General features: G+C 35.7%; 1 non-coding gene across 1 annotated transcript; it reads left to right on the forward strand.

Annotated features, from left to right (window-relative positions):
- Positions 1 to 989: 989 nt before the first annotated feature.
- Positions 990 to 1096, forward strand: LOC141694893 (small nucleolar RNA R71). Its single transcript, XR_012564172.1, has one exon. It is a non-coding gene; the product is annotated as a small nucleolar RNA R71 (small nucleolar RNA).
- The last annotated feature ends 4637 nt before the right edge of the window (positions 1097 to 5733 follow it).

Here is a 5733-nt window from a genome sequence, read left to right on the forward strand (position 1 = left end):
TTTCTTGAACACCTCCAGAAATTTCTAAAATTGCTTATCCAGCTTTTTCTTCTGCAGCCGCTTAGGGAAAGGCGGTGGAGGATAGATCTGTTTTTCCCTATATTACCCTCAGGAGGAGTGTGCTCAACAGTAGTCTTTCTTGGTTCCACTTCTACTTCATGCTGCTCTACTTCTTCTTCAGCCCCGACTTTTTCAGTCAAAACTTTAGTTTTTTCGGGATTCGCAACCTTTCCAGACGTCAAAGTGATTGCCTTCACCTGCTCCTTAGCTTCACTCTGTCCTGGCACTTCAGTGTCACTAGGTAATGTACCAGGTTGACGATTAAGCAAAGCATTGGCAATTTGTTCAATTTGATTTCCAAGGTCCTGATAGAAACAACTTGACTCTTGCACATAAGCTTCAACTCCTATAATTAAGATTTTTCATTAGCTTGTTGCAGCCGCAGTTACTGCCTTGGTGTAAATTTCGGTTGCTAAAAACTAGGGAGGTTGTACTGCTTAGCTGGATACTGCTGATAAGGCTGCTGAACCGCATTCTGAGCACTGCTCCAACTGAAATTAGGATGATTGCGGTTGTTGGGATGATAAGTGGCTGGCACAGGTTGCTGTGATCGCTGAAAATTGCTCACGAAATGAGCCGATTCACTAGAAATAGCGCACTGATCAGTCTCATGGGCACCAACACAAAGCTCACAAATACTAGTGATTTGATTAACTCCATAGTTAGTTAAAGTGTCCACCTTCATCGTCAAAGCCTTAAGTTGGGCAACTATAGCAGTTGCTACATCCAACTCCAGAATTCCTGCTACTTTTCCCTAAGTCAGTCTCTGAGAAGGGTGCTGGTATTCATTAGCAGCCATCATTTCAATCAATTCATAAGCTTCATTGTAGCTCTTAGCCCACAAGGCTTCTCCTGATGCTGCATCGAGCATGGGTCTAGAAGTAGCACCCAATCCATTACAGAAACAATTTATAATCATCCAATCAGGCATGCCATAGTGTGGTCACTTCCTTAGCATCTCCTTATATCGATCCCAAGCCTCTCATAGAGATTCTCCAGTTTGCTGAGCAAACTGAGTAAGAGCATTCCTGATTGCAGCAGTCATCGCCATAGGGAAGAATTTAGTGAGAAAATTTTGAGTAAGATCCTCCAAAATGGTGATAGACCCTGGTGGTAGAGAATGTAACCAGCACTTCGCTTTATCCCTTAGAGAGAATGGGAAGAGTTGCACCTTGATAGCATCTTCAGTCACACCATTGAACTTGAAAGTGTCACATATCTCAATGAAATCCCTGATGTGCATGTTGGGGTCTTCAGTAGGAGAACCCCCAAACTGAACTGAGTTCTGTATCATCTGAATTGTGCTTGACTTGATCTCAAAAGTGTTAGCTGAGATGGCTGGTCTGATGATGTTTGACTGAATATCATTGATTTAGGCTGAGAATAGTCCATCAAAACATTAGGAATTTCTGCTTGATCCCCTATCACTACTACAACTGGTTCCTCTATTTTCTCTTCTTCTTCTTCTTCTTCTTCTTCTTCTTCTTCTTCTTCTTCTTCTTCTTCTTCTTCTTCTTCTTCTTCTTCTTCTTCTTCTTCTTCTTCTTCTTCTTCTTCTTCTTCTTCTTCTTCTTCTTCTTCTTCTTCTTCTTCTTCTTCTTCTTCTTCTTCTTCTTCTTCTTCTTCTTCTTCTTCTTCTTCTCTTCTTCTTCTTCTTCTTCTTCTTCTTCTTCTTCTTCTTCTTCTTCTTCTTCTTCTTCTTCTTCTTCTTCTTCTATCTTCTCTTCATCCTCAAAAACCTCCCTTTGAACCACTACAACTTCTTCCTCGGTTTTATCCAGAGTTCTCTTACGAGACCGCGAACGCGTATGCATACACGCTCGCTAGAGTACCTGAAATAAGACAAGAGAATAGATAAGTAACAATGTCCAAGTTAATTAACTTTATCGATCACTGATGACAAACACATAAACAAAAAAATTAACGCTGCAGTCCCCGGCAGCGGCGCCAAAAACTTGTTAGTCGCTAAACACGCGCTAATAATACACGGAAGTATACACGTTCGCAAGTAATATAAAATTATTTCTAGTTCATTCCCACAGAGACTGGCTTGGTTAATTAATTAATTTATACACTTATGCACCGATGATATGGCTATTATCCAATGCTAAGACGAATAACGAATTGGGATTGTTTATAACTAAGAATTAAACTAACAATTATAACTAAGTGAATAAGAATGGTTGGATTAATATATATGACAAACATGGGATTCTAACTTCATTAAATACTTCATTCAATAGCCTTTTCGTTCTTAACCTTAGCATGTAATGGTGATGACACTAATCGGATAACACGAAACTGATAAACGCCAACTTTCGTTGCATGAATACCATACTACCAGACATCCACAAAAGAGATACAAGCTGGATAGACACCAAATATATTGAGACCATATATGTCTATATATTTGATAATATAACTGTTTAATGCACAAGTTATCCATCATGATTACATAGGGCAAGTAAGATGGTTGTACGAATCATGCATAATAATAACACATGAACCTATGCTTGTATGGCAAGTTCTAAGCCCTTAAATTCATTTTCGCTTCATTAAGAATTAACAAGCTATCTTATAAGTTCGCGATGCTCATAAGACGAATAAGCACAACCAATACTAGGTTATCATACAATAATCACACTAAGGTATCGAAACAAATTAACTAAAGAAATCCTTAAATAAATCCGCTAGAACTACCCGATAACGATTAACTCCTAATCGGACTCATCATCAACGCGGGCTCCGATGAAAGCATAGTATAATAAACGTAGTCTTTATACTGAATAAATAATAAAACCAAGTATGAAACAAGAGTAAGGTTCACGAATAAGAAAACTAGCATCTGAGTTATAACTTAGAACAAAGATTCACAAGTAAAAATAAAATCTTCTTTGTCTTTGTTGAATCGTGCTAACACGGTCTTCTTACGGCTCTCCTTGTGCTCTGGTGTATCCATCTCCTTAGAAAACGTCCTTTATTTAAGTATATATAGCAGCCCATGCAAGATAGAAGCCTCCAATTGTAAATCAACTAGAATCAGGATTCCGAGATCCCAACCAGATGCGATCACGCGCTTCGTCAGCGCGGGCGCGCTGGTGTTCTAAAAAATGGGCGCGGCCCGCGCTAGACCAGCGCGTGGCCGTGCTTCTGGAAAAACTTCTGAATTTCTTTAATTCCTGCTGCAATCGAGTTGGCTTCTGGAGCTTTATTCTTTCGACATCATTCTAACAGCATATTAGCACCAAAACAATGCTAATTCACCTGATTCTTAGAATAATGCCTGAAATGTAAAAACACTAGAAAACACATTAAAACACCAATAACTTGAGTACATTTACACCAATTCAAAGCTTTACGGAGCGTAATAAAGTGTCAGTAATGCCACTCAACAGTTATTCTTGTTACCAGGAATGAATTTGTGATAAACAATCTTCTCACAAATTGGGGGAGATTGTTGTGTAAGATATGCCTGTACTATAACAAGATTAAGTCAAATTGACAGCCCTAAGAATTAGTTATATGATAATCTTAATTTGTATTTTGTATTGTATATCTTGAGTCTGTAAAAAATCAAAGATTAGACTAGAGTATTTTTCTGTAAACAGTCTCAAGCCTAAGAATAAACTCTGAAAGAAGATCAAGAAGATCATGCTTCAGAGAAATTGTGAAGAAGCTTGGAGTTGAATAAATCTATTTTGGGAAAAATATTCTAAGTCAAGATATCTACAAGTCACAGATCAAGTCATATAGAGAAGTCATTCGAGAACTTCAGAATGACCTATCGAGAAGTCCAGAATGACTTATTGAGAAGTCAAGGATAACTTATCGAGAAGTATCAGAGATATTGACAAGCCAAATGAAGATATGAAGATTGGAGATATCGACAAGGCAAAATGAAGATATGAATATTGGAGATTGTTATATATATTTGTGATGTCATGTCTAATATGATCTGTGTTTAGTTTTCAGATCTTACTTAACAGGACAAATCAGTACTTAACTGGAAATCAGTACTTATACTGAAGTCATGACTTAAGATATCAGAACTTAAGTTATCAGGAGATATTTATCAGGAGATAATATCAGGACTTAAGGAGACTTTCAGATAAGGAAGATGGCTGATTGAAAGGAAAGAAGATCAAGACAAACATAAGAAGAGATATGCATGGAAAAGAATTCTATGAAGAATATAATACTTGGAAGAAAAGATAACTGATTGATATATACTAGGAAGCAGAATTATATTCGATATCAATTAGAAGATTATCTTGTAACTGTGTAGTATATAAACACATCATAGGGTTTACACTATATGTGTTATCGTAATCGAGTTTATTATTCATTGTAACCCTAACAACTCTCGTGATAATTTGTTCATCACTGAGAGAGAACATTTCTTTGTAACAGAGTTTATTGTGGTGAATAAAATCTGTGTTTTGTTACTTGAGTTCTTATATTCGATTTTATTGTAGTAAATACTGTATTCAACCCCCTTCTACAGTGTGTGTGAGCTAACAGAGATATCGATAAGTCAATTCTACATGCAGATACTTGGAGACCTCGACAAGTCAAGTTCACATTCGAGAACTCAGAGACCTCGACAAGTCAAGTTCACATATAGAGAACTCAGAGACCTCGACAAGTCAAAATACTTGTCAAAAACTAAGAGATCTCGATAAGCCATTATACTTATCGAGATGTCAGTTCTCTATACATCAAACTGGAGATCTCGATATGAAGCTCAAGTACAAAATGTAGACAAGTTAATATTCAAGATTATCAATCAATAAATGATTTAATCAGTTAGATTGAAAAGTCTACAAAAGTAGCTTGAAGAGTGCAAGATCAAAGGCCAAGATTAACAGACAAAGGAAAGTCACAGATTCACAGGATTTGCAAAGATACACTAAGCCAAAAAATGGTAAGCTTTAGAGATTACTTTTAGTAAGGTTTAGTACATTCTATTGTATGCTGTGTAAACCTGTGTTTACTAATCTGTAAAGTAAACACTGGTCCTTTGCTTTTTAATTATATCAAATATATCTAGAATTTCTTGTAACTCTCTCAAGGAAGAAGCTGAGTTCTTTACTTACAAAGAACCCAAGATTTGTAGCAAGACACTAACTTAATTTTAATACAAAATTAGGTGAGTTTTGAAATATTGTGTGCACTGTTTATTTTCCATTAACATTATATTGCTGCATTTCTTATCTGCTTTGTTAACTAAGCAATTAATTTAAAAAAGCCTTAAAAATAACCAAAACACATTCGCACCCCCTTTGTGTTGTATTCATTACCTAACATACTCATATAGCTTTTCCTAACTTCAGAGCATTTTTCTTGTGTTAATGAAAGCTTGATATCTTTTTTATAATAATAATGTTATGGCTTGAGAATTAATATATAATCTATGCTTTTTATTTAATAAGACAAAAATTATTTAGGGTAGAATACAACAATATTAAAATTTCAAAATCAATATATATAATTTATTAATTTCACTTCAATCTTAATTTAAACTCAATTTGATTTATTAGGTATGAAATGCACAGCGGGTTGAATGTGCGCTTCTTAATTTTTCTTTGAAACTTGGTAAATTACTTTCAATAAAGTCAAGTTATGTGTTTGGCTTATTTTTGAACTTGACAGTTAAGATAAATTATGGTGATA

This window comes from Apium graveolens, chromosome 10 (assembly GCF_009905375.1).
Source record: "Apium graveolens cultivar Ventura chromosome 10, ASM990537v1, whole genome shotgun sequence".
NCBI lineage: Eukaryota > Viridiplantae > Streptophyta > Magnoliopsida > Apiales > Apiaceae > Apium > Apium graveolens.